The sequence below is a fragment of the Nicotiana sylvestris genome, unplaced genomic scaffold, assembly GCF_000393655.2.
Source record: "Nicotiana sylvestris unplaced genomic scaffold, ASM39365v2 Un00008, whole genome shotgun sequence".
NCBI classification, from domain to species: Eukaryota; Viridiplantae; Streptophyta; class Magnoliopsida; order Solanales; family Solanaceae; genus Nicotiana; species Nicotiana sylvestris.
Window position 1 is genome coordinate 128,585 of NW_027184344.1, and position 20,167 is coordinate 148,751.

Below are 20,167 nucleotides of genomic sequence, written 5' to 3' on the forward strand. Positions count from 1 at the left end.
CTCTTAGACCTTCAATGGGCGACTATTTAATGGCAAAAATGTCATTCACCCTCGCTTCTGCTTTTTTAGCCCCGGCATGGGCAGTTACAAACTTATCATCCATTTTGTCGAACGTCTCTATGGAGCGTGCAGATAGCTGTGAGTACCAAGTTAGTGCTCCCTCGGTGAGGGTTTTGCCAAACTTCTTCGGTAATATGGAAGACATTTATTCTTTGGCGTGGTCGTTGCCTTTTACTGCGGTGAGATAGTGGGTCACATGATCCTCAGGGTCCGTCGTGTCATCGTATATTTTCAAGTACGGCAGCATTTTGAAGGATTTAGGTATGGTGTATGGTGCAGCTTCTTCACTATACGGTTGCTCAACGAACCGACCAGCGTCCCTTTTTGGTAAGAGTTTTGGGGCACCTGGTATTTTGTCTACCCTTTCTTGATGCTCTTTCATTTGGTCACAGAGCATTTTGTTCTCGTTCTCCATCTCCTCCATCTTTCTCAAAATGGCAATTAGGGTGTCGTTACCTGCATCACTAACGTTGTGAGTAATACATGTCACAAGCGGAGGGTTGTGCTTCTCGTTTGCCACTGGTGCGACGCAGACTCTCGCATTTTCTCTGTCTGTTTGTCCTTTGGGCGGGCTAGTGGTGCCTCTTCCATTGTGGATGTAGAGGCCCTTTTACCGTGTGAGGTTGTGATGCTGTCGCGAGGGAGGGGTGAACACTCTGCCTGGGGGAGGCGTTTGGTGCCACGTCCTTAGTGTCTGTTCGAGTGACTTCATTGATAGTGTTTAGGAGGTTGGTAGTAAGACCGGCTACTGCTTTCATTCTTTCCTCTCCATTACCTGCCATGTTAAACTATGCACACTAGAAAAGACAAGGTTTTGTGTTGCTTTCTTTTAGATCTGAAGGAAACAAGGACTTTGACTAGGAAGTCCCCACAGACAGCGTCAAATTGTTTGACCAAAAGAGGATAATATTTGGTTAAACTAATTAATCAGTTATTAAGTAGAGTTTATCCTAGTTAAGGCCAATAGCTTCAGATCTTGGATTAATAGTACGAAAGGTGCGAGCAGTGAAGAAATAGAATTAATGTGCAACCAATAAATGTGTCGAATGGAACAATGTACATAAACTATCAAGTATTAAATAACCATAAATGACAATAAATGTAAATAAATAGAAAGATTCACCTAATATTGAATGAGCTGAATGATTCTTCTCTTTGACAATGATATAAGAAAATATTGAGCACTTTCTCGGATCTGGTGGAAATGACAATAGAGAATCCCAAAAGGGTCGAACCACTCCAGAAAGTTGTTCTTTGTATTTATTTAGAAAGCTCACTTTTCAAAAATGTTCTTATCATATAGGATATTACATGCTCTTTTGCCTTATCTCCCCTTCTATCTATATGAGATATTCCCAAAAAATCCTAAAAGTACAAATAGAGAGAATATTTAAGAGAATATTCCCTTTGAAGATCCCAAAATAAAACTAGTCGTTGCTTCTATCTGCTCTACGCGACCTCAGTTGTGGTTGACCGCTTGACGGCTCGTTCCGTTGATCACTGGTTGACTTCGGCCACATTGCCCAAGAGAAGTTACAAATTACTCACGATAATCATCCCTTCGTACTGAATTTCCTCGGTCGAATTTTGACTCATACAATAATTTGCCTAGACACAAATAAAGGAGTTAAACAAGATATCCACAAAGCCTTTCTTAAGATTACTCACTAGGCCATTCACCACTAAAAATTCGATCAAAATTGATCGCGGCCGACCGATCGACTTCGGTCGGTAAAAATAATGGCCGAAAAACCGACCGAAGTCGGTCGACTTTTAAAGATATTTTATTTTTTAATTCTTTTTTATGAAACCGACCAGCTTTTGTCGATTTTTTTGCGCAAAAATACGAAAAACTATTTTTGTACCCCACAAAATTTATTTTTCAAGAAACAGACCAACTTTGGTCGTATTTTCATTTAAAATAAATTAAAATCAATATTCAACACCGACCGAATCAGTTATTTCAGTCGGTCATATTAAAACATCAACCTATTTCAATCGATAATTTTTTTTTTAATAAACCAAAATCGATAGATTATTTTTGCGCGAAAATACAATTAAAAAGTATAAATAAAATAAAAGTAAACCTTAAACCAAAATGCACCAGTGGTAGAATAGCACCCTAGCACTATACATACCCCGGATTGATTCCAAAATGGTGCATTTTTTAGTTGCATAATTAAAATATCAATGATTTTTGTTGGATAATACCGATAGACTTCGGCCGGTTTTTTCGACAAAGTTTTTTTATTGGATACCGACCAAAGTCTTCGTTCGCTTCTACTTGTTCACAGATAAAAAATTGGCAAATAATTAAACGTAGGCTCGACCACTTGAGCCGACCTTAGGCGGGCACCCCTCCAAAGTGCAGTAGAGATCACCAACCTAGGCCATGGGCCTTATTGATCGCCCATCGACCCCGTCCAGGTAAGTATGGTTCTTTGTTGTCCTTGACCTTATTTTATAGTATACCTTCACTACTTTTCTATGTTCTTCGCTTGACGATGTGGGATTGAGTGATCATTCTTCGATTTGTATATCAATATTGGATTTCAAGTTTTCAGAGACTTCCCACGGTTACCACATCTAATATGTAACTCAACCTTTGACCAAACACTATGCATCTTCCTTGTGCATATTTCTCTCCGTATTAAAAGAACAAATTAATAACAAAATCATGACTGGCAGTATTTCTCCAAATCATGCTGCTTAGCTTAATAAAGTGTGACATTAACAATACTAGTTTAACTATGATGCAGTTAACATGCAATTTAGCCTCCTACATCAATAATAGTCGCACACAAAAAAATAACTTCTACAAAGCCTCCTTGAAATAGGACAACATGAAACATCAGGTATAAACTAAAGACCATGGAATCTTTCCTTAGTTATTTTCAAAAGTAAATCAACAAAAAAATAACTTCTACAAAGCTTCCTTGAAATTGGACAACATGAAACATTAGGTATAAACTAAAGACCATGGAATCTTACCTTAGTTATTTTCAAAAGTAAATCAGGAAAGATAGCAAAAAAGATTCCTTAGTTATTTTCAAAAGTAAATTAGGAAAGATAGCAAAAAAGATTAGAGAGTCTGTCAGACAGCCATTAGACCATCTCAGCACACCAAGGTTGGGGCTAAGAACGATCATCTACGGCACCATAACCCATGGGCTATGGGAGCTGTTAATCACGCTCTGGTCTATTGGCCATGCCTCATCAACCAGACTTGGTTTTCTGTCTCCTTAGAACTCAAGGATACAGTGGTACGAGCCTATAGAACAGATCCTGTTCAAGTAAGGTCGTGTCCATCTGTGTTGCTGCAATGAAATATAAGTACTTCCTTGCCTGGGTTGCTTGTCGGTGTGGGAGGCAAGGCGAAAAAAAGGAAGGAGTATTTAATTCTTCTAACGTCTTTATAAGTCAACAACTATGACCAAAATAAACTACAACTACCTTATTGTTTATTCTAACTATATTTTAAAGTTTCAGTTTCATTGAGTTGACGAGTTTGATTGGAGTTGGACAAGATATAATGTATTTTCTATACGTATAAGCTTGTTTAATATATTTAAAGATATTTCCTCAAAAATATCCTAAAACTTCCTGGATTACAAAATTTAAAGTTGTTCCAAACTATGTAAGAATTACAATTTTTTTTCACTTTTTTTTAAATAGGTGGTAGGGGGAGGGGAAAATGGGAAGGGATTACAAGGTGGAGAATCAAACATTCGACGAGGTTATATAGATTTTTTTTTTTTTTACAAAAAAAGAAAGACACGATTTTACTTACAATCAAATAGAGAAGAATTCCCTAAAGCCCTTCCAAAACTCAGAAAACAGGACATCACTGTAAGGGTCTATTTGGAAAGTCATCCGGCAATCAGAATTGATGTAATTACTATGGTGGTAATTACACAATATAGTAATTATGACGACCAGTTTATTTAACGTAATTACAATGTAATTAAAAGCGTATATTTGGTTGCACAAGTGTAATTACATAGCTAGATTAAATTTTAAATGAAATAATTATCAAAAGTTAAAAGATAATATAATAAAGACATGCCTATAAATAATTTTTTGTAAGTATAAATGATATTAGTTTTGGTATTTAAGATGCAATTTTTTTCTTGAATATACATTAATTACTAATCATATATTTATAACTATTATAGTACAAATAATTGATATATATTTTCTAAATTAATAATATTTAGTTTAATTAATTATAAAAACTAAAAACATACATTTTGTAAACATCATGGAATGCATGTTTGATTAAATAAATTAATATTTATAAATATATTGGCATAACATTATTCAAATATTTGACAAAATAAATCTATCAATTCTAACTAAAAATTGAACAACATGCAATGCAATGTAGAATAACAAGCCAATACTACTAAAATAAGTAAATTGGAGCCATAAATATAACACAATTTCAAAATCCAAAACAAAAAATTGTTTAACATATGTCAAAATTCCAATATAATAAAAATAAGTTCCAATACAACTTTCGATCAGAAAACATAATAAGTTTATAACCTCATTTAGTAACAAAATACTACTTTAATGATATCACTCATTTTATGCCAAGTTTTTTAATGACTCGTTATTTCTAATATTAGGAGGTGTAGTTTCAAAAACTAGAATAATAACGCAGTTACGCTAAATGAAAAAAATAAAATATACGAGCAATTACATGTAATCACAAGAAGTAAAGGTAGAAAATAAAAGATAAATAATGTACAAAGAAAAATATATTTTTAATTTAAAAAATAAAAATAAAATCAAAAAATAAAATAAAAAATAAAAAGAAGTTAAAATAATAAAAAGTTATAAAGAAAATAAATAAAAATAAAAATAAAAGGAAAGAATTAAAAAGTAACCTTGTAATTACGTAGTATAATCACCACCAATTCTCACCTTCCTTTTGTGAATTCGAGGGTGTAATTACACCTCTCCAATTACAGTCAATCCTCTCTATAACAACCTCGTTTGTTCCAATATTTTTTGGTTGTTGTAGTGAATGGTTGTTATACACTTATAACAATATTTGACATTTAAATATTTTTTGGCCGTTATAGATAAAATTATCCAATATTAATTATTTTTCCTTTTCTAATGTTAACAAAAAAATAAGAAAATTATTCAAATTTAAAATCTCAAAAGATATGCATATTTTGTTTTTTACAGAAAAAGAAAGATACGATTTTGCCTACAATCAAATAGAGAAGAATTCCCTAAAGCCCTTCCAAAACTTAGAAAACATGACATCACTGTAAGGGTCTATTTGGAAAGTCATCCGGTAATCAAAATTGATGTAATTACTATGGTGGTAATTACACAACTTAATAATTACACAATATAGTAATTATGACGATCGGTTTATTTAACGTAATTACAGTGTAATTACAAGCGTATATTTGGTTGCACAAGTGTAATTATACAACTAGATTAAATTTTAAATGAAATAATTTTCAAAACTTAAAAGATAATATAATAAAGACATGCCTATAAATAATTTTTTGTAAGTATAAACAATATTAGTTTTGGTATTTAAGATGCAAATTTTTTCTTGAATATACATTAATTACTAATCATATATTTATAACTATTATAGTACAAATAATTGATATATATTTTCTAAATTAATAACATTTAGTTTATTTAATTATAAAAACTAAAAACATACGTTTTCTAAACATCATGGAATGCATGTTTGATTAAATAAATTAATATTTATAAATATATTGTCATAATATTATTCAAATGAACTTGCTAACTTGTATTCTCACCTGCTCATGCTTAGCTTCGAGATGTTCTCCTCATCGCCTCGTTAAAAACCTCTTCGAGAAAACCCAATTAGGACAAAACTTAGGTGAGGGAAAAAGAGTACGTTTCAGAGAATATCTTTTCTTAGAAGTTGAAGTAATTGAGGTGGGCGATGTTCTAGTTGTTTCGTAGTAGCTTTCCTTCCATCGTTTCTAGCTAGAATGACCATTTGCTTGCTACCACCGTAATTTTGTATGGGACGTCCCAATTAGTCCCTAGCTTTCCTTCTCGTGGATCCTTGTTTGCCTGTGTTTTGGCTTTGCGTACGTAGTCCCCGACTTTGAGCGGTCTGATCTTGGCTTTTTTGTTGTAGTATCGCTTTGCCTGTTGTTTCTGGGCGACCATCCTTATGTACGCCATGTCGCTTTGTTCTTCAGCCTCGTCGAGGTCTTGCCTCCTGCTTTGGTCGTTTCTCAGCTCACTTTCGTGCGAGTACCTTAGACTTGGTTCTCCGACCTCGACCGGTTTTACTGCATCGGTCCCATAGACTAGTGAGTATGATGTTTCTCCTGTGCTTGTTTTTGGCATTTTGCGGTATGCCCATAACACTTCCGGCAGCAACTCTTGCCACAACCCCTTTGGCGTTCTCGATCTTCTTCTTCTTCATGATGTTCAATATTGACTTGTTGGAGGACTCCACTTGCCTATTGTGTGTGGGATTATATGGTGTGGAGAGTATTTTCTTAATATGCCATTTCTCGAAGAACTCGACGATCTTTTTTTCCAGTGAATTGAGGCCTATTGTCACAACTGATTTCTTTGGGAAGGCCGAATCGACACACGATATTCCTCCATATGAAGGCGATTAATTTTTGCAACCGTATTTGGGTGAATGCACCTGCTTCCACCCACTTGAAAAAATAGTCAGTTAAAACTAAAAAAAATCGTACATTACCTCGTCCCACTGGGAGGGGTCCGACGATGTCCATCCCCCATTTGATGAAAGGCCAAACAGAGATGACTGAGTGGAGGTGCTTGCCCACTTGGTGGATCATAGGGTCATATTTTTGGCATTGTTCACATTTTTTTACGAAGTCGGCATCTTTTATTTTTCATTGTAAGCCAGTAGTATCCTGCTCATATGAGACATCTGACTAGGGCTTAATTGTCGGTATGAGCTTCGCGGTGACCTTCATGGACTTCCTCCAAAATACGTCGCATTTGGTTTGGGCCTAAGCATTTTGCTAGGGGGCCGCCATACGTTCTTTTGTACAAGTCGTTGTTGATGACGATGTACCTAGCCGACTGCATTCGTAGCTTCTTTTTTATCGTCTGGAAGCACTCCGTCCTACACATATGTGACAATACGATTGCGCCATTCCCAAGTTAGGTTTATATTTCTTTCCTCGATTTGATCAATCGACAAGTGGAGGAAAGTGACCATGTTCCCTTCTACGATTATGCTTTTAGTCGCCGCTGCCAGTTTGGCAAGGTCGTCTACTTTGATATTCTATGCTCAAGGGATTTGGTCGATCTGGCATTCGTCGAACTCGGGTAACAGCTTGCAGATCTCGACCTGGTATTTTTGTAGTCTTTGTTCCTTGATTTGGAAAGTCACTATGATTTGATTGACAACGAGCTGAGAGTCGCACCATAGGACGACTCGCTTTGCTCCGTACTTGAGTGCTAACTTTAGCCCTGAAATCACGGCCTCGTACTCGGCTTCGTTGCTAGTCATATCTGGGCATCTTATGGACTGGTGAATTACTTCGCCTGTTGGGACCTCAAGCACGAGTCCCAGTCCCAATACTGACGCGTTAGAGGCGCCATCAATATACAAAACCCATAGGTAGTGTATTCTTGAGGAAGTGCGGGCGACTTCCTTTTCGACTTCAGGCATTATTTTGTGCTGAAATTCACGATGAAGTCAGCGAGCACTTTGACTTTAACGCCTATCGCGGTTGATAGGTCATATCTAGCTTGCTCAATTCTATGGCCTATTTGTCCAATCTGGCCGACAACTTGGGCTTTTGAAGAATACTCCTTAGGGGAAAGGTCGTGACCACCGAGATGGGGTGACACTGATAGTAGGGTCTCAACTTTCGTGAAGCTACGACTAAAATAGGGCTAACTTCTCGAAGTGTGGGTACCTCATTTCGGTGTCAACTAGAGTTTGCTAATATAATAGATAGGAGATTGTGTACCTTTGTTTTCTCAGACCAGGACTGCACTCATGACCACATCAGATATGACCAGGTAGACGAGGAGACGTTCCCTAGGTTCTGCCATACAAGCAGTGGGGGTGAAGACAAGTACGACTTTAATTCTTTCAAGGCTTTGATGCACTCGGAGTTCCATTGGAGTCCATTATCTTTCTTAAGTACGCCAAAAGATTTATGGCATCTATTAGAGTACCTTGGGATGAACCTTGAAAAGGCGGCTATGCGGCCGGTCAACTGAGTATGTCGAAGGCCTCTTTCAAGTGGTCGATGTGATCCTCTTTCCTTTTTGACTTGACCAATAACAACATAGACTTCCATGGTTTTACTGAGTTAGTCTTTGAACATTTTTGTCACCAACCTCTGATACGATGCCCCCGCATTTTTCAGTCCGAAAGGCATCACTCTTCAGTAGAATGTCCCTTGGTGAGTGATGAAAGTGGTCTTCTCTTGGTCTCCTTCCTCCATGAGGATCTGGTTGTAGCCCGAGTAGGCGTCCAAGAAGCTTAATAGCTCGTGCCCGGCCGTTGCATCAATGAGCTGGTCGATATGGGGTAGTGGAAATTAGTCTTTCGGGCAGGCTTTGTTCAGATATGTGAATTCTACGCACATCTACCCTTTTCCATTCTTCTTTTTCACCATGACCACATTGGCGACCCATTGAGGGTACTTTGATTATTTGATAGAGTCATTTTCCAGCAGTTTTTTAACTTCATCACGGACCGCGTCATTTACTGCAAAGTTGATTTTCCGCCTAACTTATCGCACTGGTGGTAAAACGGGTCGACGTTCAACTTGTGTGTCGCTATTTCTTTCGGGGTGCCCGACTTATCTGCATGGGAAAAGTCAAACAAGTCTGCGTTGTTAGCTAAAAATTGAGGGAATTTACCTTGTTCCTAAAGTTTGTGGCAGATGTAGGTTTTTTTTCTGCGGTCGTCTTTGTTGAGTTGTACGGGTCAAGATCCTTTAAGGTCGACCCTGTGGCTTCTATGATTTCGGGGTCCCTGATGACATCTTTCTCTTCGTCATCACCTTTCCCCGACCCTGTTAATTGTTATGCGGCCTCAACTTTTCCTTTCAATTGTTGGGTGTATGTGCAGTCTTGGGCGATACGATAACATTCTCCGGCAGTGCATTGCTCTCATCGGGTGCTAAATACTCCCCAAGGGATGGGAAATTTGATGACTTGATATAGGCTGTAGGGGACGACTTTCATGACGTATATCTAGGGGAGACCTATGATGGCGTTGTATGCCGTATCCTAGTCAATGATGTGGAACATGGTCTCCAAAGTGATGCTGCCGACCGGGATGGGTAGCGTGCTTTCTCTAGATGTCTGTTCAACTATATTGTTAAAACCCGTTAGTGTGATGCAACGTATCACTATCCTATCCTCGAGCTTCATTTGTGCGAGAACTCGAGGGTGGACAATGCACGCACCGCTCCCATCATCGACCATAATGCATTTTATGTCAGTTTCTAAGATGCGTAAAGTAATAACAAGGGCGTCATAATGAGGAAAGACCAAATCATGGGTATCTAACTTATCGAAGATGATATTCTCTTGGAGTTCGTCATACCGTTCATGAGTAATTGACTATTTCAGCTTGTGGGTGGTCATGAATTTTACGTTGTTGATTGACGCGTACTCGACTCCTCCGATGATCATTTGGATGGTTCGAGTTAGAGAGGGTGGTTTTGGTGGACCCTGATGTTGTTCGTGTCCTCGAGCAAAGTTTGTCCCTCCTCGATCGCTCAAAAGTTCTTTCAGATGTCCTTGGTGAAGCATGTTCATGACCTCTTGCCTGAGAGTGGTGTAGTCCTCATTTTTGTGGCCCCGTTCCTGTTGAATTCGCAGAGGGCGTTTGACTTTCTGGGTTGGACTTCATCTTCTGCAGCCACTTTACATTTGGGCCGAGCTTCTCCAGGGTGTAGACTATTTCTGAGGGAGAAACGCAGAAATTGTGAGCAAATAGTTGTGGCGGCATACCTCTTTCACTTCAGTGAGTCCTTGTTGGTGGCCTAGATGGGTCGTCGCTATGATCGGGAGGGGGTAAGACTGCGACTCTAACATATGGTTGATGTTTTTCACGGTTGGGTTGCGTACCTGCATGGTCCCTTATGTTGTCATTTCTTCAGTCTTTCCTGGATTCCATTTGGGCTGAGTTCAGCCATTGAGTTGGCCCGTTGAGGTCGCCCTTGTCATCTCACAATTTAGCGCAGTAGGCGTTGTGTATATTATCCCAAGTGGTTGGGGATACTTCATGAGTCGGCTTAGCAATTTTCTGGTCGCCCTCGAACCGTTCCTATTTAACCCGCTCTGGAAAGCTACTACTGTCATTCCCTCTGATACATTTGGTAAGGTCATCCTCACACGATTGAATCAGGCAAGGAAATCTTTTAGCCCTTTACCGGGTGACTGTTTAATGGCAAAAATGTCATTCACTCTCGCCTCTGCTTTTTTAGCCCCGACATGGGCAGTTTCAAACTTGTCGGCCATTTCCTCGAACGTCTCTATAGAGTGTGCATGTAGTTGTGAGTGCCAAATTAGTGCTCCTCCGGTGAGGGTTTCGCCAAACTTCTTCAGTAATATGGAGGACACTTGTTCTTTGGCGAGGTTATTTCCTTTTACTGCGGTGACATAGTGGGTCACATGATCCTCAGAGTCCGTCGTGCCATCGTATATTTTCAAGTACGACGATATTTTGAAGGTTTTAGGAATGGTGTATGGTGCAACTTCTTCACTGTACGGTTGGACAACAAACGATTGGCGTCCCTTTTTGGTAAGGGTTTTGGGGCACCTGGTATTTTGTCTACCCTTTCTTGATGCTCTTTCATTTGGTCACAGAACATTTTGTTCTTGTTCTCCATCTCCTCCATCTTTCTCAAAATGGCTGTTAGGGTGTCGTTACCTGCATCACTAACGTTGTGAGTAATACATGTCACAAGCGGAGGGCCGTGCTTCTCGTCTGTCACTGATGCGACGCAGACTCTCGCATTTTCTCTATTCGTCCTTTGGGCGGGCTTGTCGAGAATGCTGGTGAGTGTGTTTGTCAACCACGCCTCGAGCAACTTTTTCACTGCTAGTGGTGCCTCTTCCTTTGTGGATGTAGAGGACCCTTTACCGTATGAGGTTGTGATGCTGTCGTGAGGGAGGCATGAACCACTCTATCTGGGGGAGGCGTTTGATGTCACGTCCTCAATGTCTATTCCAGTGACTTCGTTAATAGTGTTTAGGAGGTTGGTAGTAAGATCGGCTACTTCTTTCATTCTTTGCTCTCCATTACCTGCCATGTTAAACTATGCAGGCAAGAAAAGACAAGGTTTGTGTTGCTTTCTTTTAGATCTGAAAGAAACAAAGACTTTGACTAGGAAGTCCCTACAGACGACGCCAAATTGTTTGACCAAAAGAGGATAATCTTTGGTTAAACTAATTAATCAGTTATTTAGTAGACTTAATACTAGTTAAAGCTAATAACTTCAAATCTTGGATTGATAGCACGAAAGGTGCGAGCAGTGAAGAAATGGAATTAATGTGCAAGCAATAAATGTGCCGAATGTAACAATGTACATAAAGTATCAAGTATTAAATAACCATAAATGACAATAAATATAAATAAGGAAAAAGATTCACCCAATATTGAATGAGGTCAATGATTCTTCCCTCTGACAATGATGAATGATAGGGATATAAGAGAAAATTGAGCACTTTCTCGGATCTGGTGGAAATGACAATAGAGAATTCTGAAAGAGTCGAATCTCTCCAGAAAGTTGTTCTTTGTATTTATATAGAGAGCTTACTTTTCAAAAATGTTCTTATCATATATAATATTACATGCTCTTTGCCTTATCTCTCCTTCTATTTATTTGGGATATTCCCAAAAAAACCTAAAAGTACAAACAGAGAGAATATTTAAGAGAATATTCCCTCTGAAGATCCCAATATAAAACTAGCAATTGCTTCTATCTGCTCTACTCGACCTCGGTCGTGGTTGGCTGCTTGACGACTTGTTCCGTTGATCACTAGTCGACTTCGGCCACATTGCCCATGAGAAGTTACAAATTTCTCACGATAATCATCTCTTCGTACTGAATTTCCTCGGTCAGATTTTGACCCATACAATAATTTGCCTAGACACAAATAAAGGAGTTAAACAGGATATCCACAAAGCCTTTCTTAAGATTATTCACTAGGCCATTCACCACTAAAAATTCGGTCAAAATTGATCGCGGCCTACTGATCGACTTCGGTTGGTAAAAATAATTGCCTAAAAACCGACCGAAGTCGGTCGACTTTTAAAGATATTTTATTTTAATTCTTTTTTATGAAACCGACCAGCTTTGTCGATTTTTTTGCGCAAAAATACAGAAAACTATTTTTGTATCCCACAAAATTTATTTTTCAAGAAACAAACAAACTTTGGTCGTATTTTTATTTAAAATAAATTAAAATCAATATTCAACACCGACCGAATCAGTTATTTCAGTCAGTCATATTAAAACATCAACCGATTTCGATCGATAATTTTATTATTTTTAATAAAACAAAAATCGATCGGTTATTTTTGCGCGAAAATACAATTAAAAGGTATAAATAAAATAAAAGAAAGCCTTAAACTAAAATGTACCAGTGGTAGAATAGTACCCTAGCACTATACATACCCCGGTTTGATTCCAAATGGTGCATTTTTTAGTTGCATAATTAAAAATATCAATGCTTTTTGTTGGATAATACCGATAGATTTCGTCCGGTATTTTCGGCAAAGTTTTTTTATTGGATACCGACCAAAGTCTTCGTTCGCTTCTACTTGTTTACAGATAAAAAATTGGCAAATAATTAAACGTAGGCTCGACCACTTGAGCCGACCTTAGGCGGGCACCCCACCAAAGTGCAATAGAGATCACCAACCTAGGCCATGGGCCTTATTGATCGCCCATCGACCCCGTCCAGGTAATTATGGTTCTTTGTTGTCCTTGGCCTTATTTTATAGTATACCTTCACTACTTTTCTATCTTCTTCGCTTGACGATGTGGGATTGAGTGATCATTCTTCGATTTGTATATCAATATTGGATTTCAAGTTTTCAGAGACTTCCCACGGTTACCACATCTAATATGTAACTCAACCTTTGACCAAACACTATGCATCTTCCTTGTGCATATTTCTCTCCGTATTAAAAGAACAAATTAATAACAAAATCATGACTGGCAGTATTTCTCCAAATCATGCTGCTTAGCTTAATAAAGTGTGACATTAACAATACTAGTTTAACTATGATGCAGTTAACATGCAATTTAGCCTCCTACATCAATAATAGTCGCACACAAAAAAATAACTTCTACAAAGCCTCCTTGAAATAGGACAACATGAAACATCAGGTATAAACTAAAGACCATGGAATCTTTCCTTAGTTATTTTCAAAAGTAAATCAACAAAAAAATAACTTCTACAAAGCTTCCTTGAAATTGGACAACATGAAACATTAGGTATAAACTAAAGACCATGGAATCTTTCCTTAGTTATTTTCAAAAGTAAATCAGGAAAGATAGCAAAAAAGATTCCTTAGTTATTTTCAAAAGTAAATTAGGAAAGATAGCAAAAAAGATTAGAGAGTCTGTCAGACAGCCATTAGACCATCTCAGCACACCAAGGTTGGGGCTAAGAACGATCATCTACGGCACCATAACCCATGGGCTATGGGAGCTGTTAATCACACTCTGGTCTATTGGCCATGCCTCATCAACCAGACTTGGTTTTCTGTCTCCTTAGAACTCAAGGATACAGTGGTACTAGCCTATAGAACAGATCCTGTTCAAGTAAGGTCGTGTCCATCTGTGTTGCTGCAATGAAATATAAGTACTTCCTTGCCTGGGTTGCTTGTCGGTGTGGGAGGCAAGGCGAAAAAAAGGAAGGAGTATTTAATTCTTCTAACGTCTTTATAAGTCAACAACTATGACCAAAATAAACTACAACTACCTTATTGTTTATTCTAACTATATTTTAAAGTTTCAGTTTCATTGAGTTGACGAGTTTGATTGGAGTTGGACAAGATATAATGTATTTTCTATACGTATAAGGTTTTTTTTTTAAAGATATTTCCTCAAAAATATCCTAAAACTTCCTGGATTACAAAATTTAAAGTTGTTCCAAACTATGTAAGAATTACAATTTTTTTTCACTTTTTTTTAAATAGGTGGTAGGGGGAGGGGAAAATGGGAAGGGATTACAAGGTGGAGAATCAAACATTCGACGAGGTTATATAGATTTTTTTTTTTTTTACAAAAAAAGAAAGACACGATTTTACTTACAATCAAATAGAGAAGAATTCCCTAAAGCCCTTCCAAAACTCAGAAAACAGGACATCACTGTAAGGGTCTATTTGGAAAGTCATCCGGCAATCAGAATTGATGTAATTACTATGGTGGTAATTACACAATATAGTAATTATGACGACCAGTTTATTTAACGTAATTACAGTGTAATTACAAGCGTATATTTGGTTGCACAAGTGTAATTACATAGCTAGATTAAATTTTAAATGAAATAATTATCAAAACTTAAAAGATAATATAATAAAGACATGCCTATAAATAATTTTTTGTAAGTATAATGATATTAAGTTTGGTATTTAAGATGCAATTTTTTTCTTGAATATACATTAATTACTAATCATATATTTATAACTATTATAGTACAAATAATTGATATAAATTTTCTAAATTAATAATATTTAGTTTAATTAATTATAAAAACTAAAAACATACATTTTGTAAACATCATGGAATGCATGTTTGATTAAATAAATTAATATTTATAAATATATTGGCATAACATTATTCAAATATTTGACAAAATAAATCTATCAATTCTAACTAAAAATTGAACAACATGCAATGCAATGTAGAATAACAAGCCAATACTACTAAAATAAGTAAATTGGAGCCATAAATATAACACAATTTCAAAATCCAAAACAAAAAATTGTTTAACATATGTCAAAATTCAAATATAATAAAAATAAGTTCCAATACAACTTTCGATCAGAAAACATAATAAGTTTATAACCTCATTTAGTAACAAAATACTACTTTAATGATATCACTCATTTTCTGCCAAGTTTTTTAATGACTTGTTATTTCTAATATTAGGAGGTGTAGTTTCAAAAACTAGAATAATAACGCAGTTACGCTAAATGAAGAAAATAAAATATACGAGCAATTACATGTAATCACAAGAAGTAAAGGTAGAAAATAAAAGATAAATAATGTACAAAGAAAAATATATTTTAATTTAAAAAATAAAAATAAAATCAAAAAATAAAATAAAAAATAAAAAGAAGTTAAAATAATAAAAAGTTATAAAGAAAATAAATAAAAATAAAAATAAAAGGAAAGAATTAAAAAGTAACCTTGTAATTACGTAGTATAATCACCACCAATTCTCACCTTCCTTTTGTGAATTCGAGGGTGTAATTACACCTCTCCAATTACAGTCAATCCTCTCTATAACAACCTCGTTTGTTCCAATATTTTTTGGTTGTTGTAGTGAATGGTTGTTATACACTTATAACAATATTTGACATTTAAATATTTTTTGGCCGTTATAGATAAAATTATCCAATATTAATTATTTTTCCTTTTCTAATGTTACAAAAAAAATAAGAAAATTATTCAAATTTAAAATCTCAAAAGATATGCATATTTTGTTTTTTACAGAAAAAGAAAGATACGATTTTGCCTACAATCAAATAGAGAAGAATTCCCTAAAGCCCTTCCAAAACTTAGAAAACATGACATCACTGTAAGGGTCTATTTGGAAAGTCATCCGGTAATCAGAATTGATGTAATTACTATGGTGGTAATTACACAACTTAATAATTACACAATATAGTAATTATGACGATCAGTTTATTTAACGTAATTACAGTGTAATTACAAGCGTATATTTGGTTGCACAAGTGTAATTATACAACTAGATTAAATTTTAAATGAAATAATTTTCAAAACTTAAAAGATAATATAATAAAGACATGCCTATAAATAATTTTTTGTAAGTATAAACAATATTAGTTTTGGTATTTAAGATGCAAATTTTTTCTTGAATATACATTAATTACTAATCATATATTTATAACTATTATAGTACAAATAATTGATATATATTTTCTAAATTAATAACATTTAGTTTATTTAATTATAAAAACTAAAAACATACGTTTTCTAAACATCATGGAATGCATGTTTGATTAAATAAATTAATATTTATAAATATATTGTCATAATATTATTCAAATGAACTTGCTAACTTGTATTCTCACCTGCTCATGCTTAGCTTCGAGATGTTCTCCTCACCGCCTCGTTAAAAACCTCTTCGAGAAAACCCAATTAGGACAAAACTCAGGTGAGCGAAAAAGAGTACGTTTCAGAGAATATCTTTTCTTAGAATTTGAAGTAATTGAGGTGGGCGATGTTCTAGTTGTTTCGTAGTAGCTTTCCTTCCATCGTTTCTAGTTAGAATGACCATTTGCTTGCTACCACCGTAATTTTGTATGGGACGTCCCAATTAGTCCCTAGCTTTCCTTCTCGTGGATCCTTGTTTGCTTGTGTTTTGGCTTTGCGTACGTAGTCCCCGACTTTGAGCGGTCTGATCTTGGCTTTTTTGTTGTAGTATCGCTTTGCCTGTTGTTTCTGGGCGACCATCCTTATGTACGCCATGTCGCTTTGTTCTTCAGCCTCGTCGAGGTCTTGCCTCCTGCTTTGGTCGTTTCTCAGCTCACTTTCGTGCGAGTACCTTAGACTTGGTTCTCCGACCTCGACCGGTTTTACTGCATCGGTCCCATAGACCAGTGAGTATGATGTTTCTCATGTGCTTGTTTTTGGCATTTTGCGGTATGCCCATAACACTTCCGGCAGCAACTCTTGCCACAACCCCTTTGGCGTTCTCGATCTTCTTCTTCTTCTTCTTCTTCATGATATTCAATATTGACTTGTTGGAGGACTCCACTTGCCTATTGTGTGTGGGATTGTATGGTGTGGAGAATATTTTCTTTATATGCCATTTCTCGAAGAACTCGACGATCTTTTTTCCAGTGAATTGAGGCCTATTGTCACAACTGATTTCTTTGGGAAGGCCGAATCGACACATGATATTCCTCCATATGAAGGCGATTACTTTTTGCAACCGTATTTGGGTGAATGCACCTGCTTCCACCCACTTGAAAAAATAGTCAGTTAAAACTAAAAAAAATCGTACATTACCTCGTCCCACTGGGAGGGGTCCGACGATGTCCATCCCCCATTTGATGAAAGGCCAAACAGAGATGACTGAGTGGAGGTGCTTGCCCACTTGGTGGATCATAGGGTCGTATTTTTTGGCATTGTTCGCATTTTTTTACGAAGTCGGCATCTTTTATTTTTCATTGTAAGCCAGTAGTATCCTGCTCATATGAGACATCTGACTAGGGCTTAATTGTCGGTATGAGCTTCGCGGTGACCTTCATGGACTTCCTCCAAAATGCGTCGCATCTGGTTTGGGCCTAAGCATTTTGCTAGGGGGCCGCCATACGTTCTTTTGTACAAGTCGTTGTTGATGACGATGTACCTAGCCGACCGCATTCGTAGCTTCTTTTTTATCGTCTGGAAGCACTCCGTCCTACACATATGTGACAATACGATTGCGCCATTCCCAAGTTAGGTTTATATTTCTTTCCTCGATTTGATCAATCGACGAGTGGAGGAGAGTGACCATGTTCCCTTCTACGATTATGCTTTTAGTGGCCGCTGCCAGTTTGGCAAGGTCGTCTACTTTGATATTCTATGCTCAAGGGATTTGGTCGATCTGACATTCGTCGAACTCGGGTAACAGCTTGCAGATCTCGACCTGGTATTTTTGTAGTCTTTGTTCCTTGATTTGGAAAGTCACTATGACTTGATTGACAACGAGCTGAGAGTCGCACCATAGGACGACTCGCTTTGCTCCGTACTTGAGTGCTAACTTTAGCCCTGAAATCACGGCCTCGTACTCGGCTTCGTTGCTAGTCATATCTGGGCATCTTATGGACTGGTGAATTACTTCACCTGTTGGGACCTCAAGCACGAGTCCCAGTCCCAATACTGACGCGTTAGAGGCGCCATCAATATACAAAACCCATAGGTAGTGTATTCTGGAGGAAGTGCGGGCGACTTCCTTTTCGACTTCAGGCATTATTTTGTGCTGAAATTCGCGATGAAGTCAGCGAGCACTTTGACTTTATCGCCTTTCGCGGTTGATAGGTCATATCTAGCTTGCTCAATTCTATGGCCTATTTGTCCTATCTGGCCGACAACTTGGGCTTTTGAAGAATACTCCTTAGGGGAAAGGTCGTGACCACCGAGATGGGGTGACACTGATAGTAGGGTCTCAACTTTCGTGAAACTACGACTAAAATAGGGCTAACTTCTCGAAGTGTGGGTACCTCATTTCGGTGTCAACTAGAGTTTGCTAATATAATAGATAGGAGATTGTGTACCTTTGTTTTCTCAGACCAGGACTGCACTCATGACCACATCAGATATGACCAGGTAGACGAGGAGACGTTCCCTAGGTTCTGCCATACAAGCAGTGGGGGTGAAGACAAGTACGACTTTAATTCTTTCAAGGCTTTGATGCACTCGGAGTTCCATTGGAGTCCATTATCTTACTTAAGTACGCCAAAAGATTTATGGCATCTATTAGAGTACCTTGAGATGAACCTTGAAAGGGCGGCTATGCGGCCGGTCATCTGAGTATGTCGAAGGCCTCTTTCAAGTGATCGATGTGATCCTCTTTCCTTTTTGACTTGACCAATAAAAACATAGACTTCCATGGTTTTACTGAGTTAGTCTTTGAACATTTTTGTCACCAACCTCTGATACGATGCCCCCGCATTTTTCAGTCCGAAAGGCATCACTCTTCAGTAGAATGTCCCTTGGTGAGTGATGAAAATGGTCTTCTCTTGGTCTCCTTCCTCCATGAGGATCTGGTTGTAGCCCGAGTAGGCGTCCATGAAGCTTAATAGCACGTGCCCAGCCGTTGTATCAATGAGCTGGTCGATATGGGGTAGTGGAAATTAGTCTTTCGGGCAGGCTTTGTTCAGATATGTGAATTCTACGCACATCTACCATTTTCCATTATTCTTTTTCACTATGACCACATTGGCGACCCATTGAGGGTACTTTGATTCTTTGATAGAGTCATTTTCCAGCAGTTTTTCAACTTCATCACGGACTGCGTCATTTACTGCAAAGTTGAATTTCCGCCTAACTTATCACACTGGTGGTAAAACGGGTCGACGTTCAACTTGTGTGTCGCTATTTCTTTCGGGGTGCCCGACTTATCTGCATGGGAAAAGTCAAACAAGTCTGCGTTGTTAGCTAAAAATTGAGGGAATTTACCTTGTTCCTAAAGTTTGTGGCAGATGTAGGGTTTTTTGCTGCGGTCGTCTTTGTTGAGTTGTACGGGTCAAGATCCTTTAAGGTCGACCCTGTGGCTTCTATGATTTCGGGGTCCCTGGTGACATCTTTCTCTTCGTCATCACCTTTCCCGACCCTGTTAATTGTTATGCGGCCTCAACTTTTCCTTTCAATTGTTGGGTGTATGTGCAGTCTTGGGCGATACGATAACATTCTCCGGCAGTGCATTGCTCTCATCGGGTGCTAAATACTCCCCAAGGGATGGGAAATTTGATGACTTGATATAGGCTGTAGGGGACGACTTTCATGACGTGTATCTAGGGGAGACCTATGATGGCGTTGTATGCCGTATCCTAGTCAATGATGTGGAACATGGTCTCCAAAGTGATGCTGCTGACCGGGATGGGTAGCGTGCTTTCTCTAGATGTTTGTTCAACTATATTGTTAAAACCCGTTAGTGTGATGCAACGTATCACTATCCTATCCTCGAGCTTCATTTGTGCGAGAACTCGAGGGTGGACAATGCACGCACCGCTCCCATCATCGACCATAATGCATTTTATGTCAGTTTCTAAGATGCGTAAAGTAATAACAAGGGCGTCATAATGAGGAAAGACCAAATCATGGGTATCTAACTTATCGAAGATGATATTCTCTTGGAGTTCGTCATACCGTTCATG

At 37.7% G+C, this 20,167-nt stretch overlaps 2 non-coding genes and 2 pseudogenes across 2 annotated transcripts; all 4 read right to left on the minus strand.

Moving 5' to 3' along the window:
- Positions 1–2,344: 2,344 nt before the first annotated feature.
- On the minus strand, positions 2,345–2,495 carry LOC138884631 (U1 spliceosomal RNA; annotated as a pseudogene).
- A 653-nt stretch (positions 2,496–3,148) lies between these two features.
- Positions 3,149–3,363, minus strand: LOC138884621 (small nucleolar RNA U3). Its single transcript, XR_011404704.1, has one exon. It is a non-coding gene; the product is annotated as a small nucleolar RNA U3 (small nucleolar RNA).
- A 9,502-nt stretch (positions 3,364–12,865) lies between these two features.
- On the minus strand, positions 12,866–13,016 carry LOC138884630 (U1 spliceosomal RNA; annotated as a pseudogene).
- Positions 13,017–13,669: 653 nt separating this feature from the next.
- On the minus strand, positions 13,670–13,884 carry LOC138884623 (small nucleolar RNA U3). Its single transcript, XR_011404706.1, has one exon. It is a non-coding gene; the product is annotated as a small nucleolar RNA U3 (small nucleolar RNA).
- Positions 13,885–20,167: the final 6,283 nt, after the last annotated feature.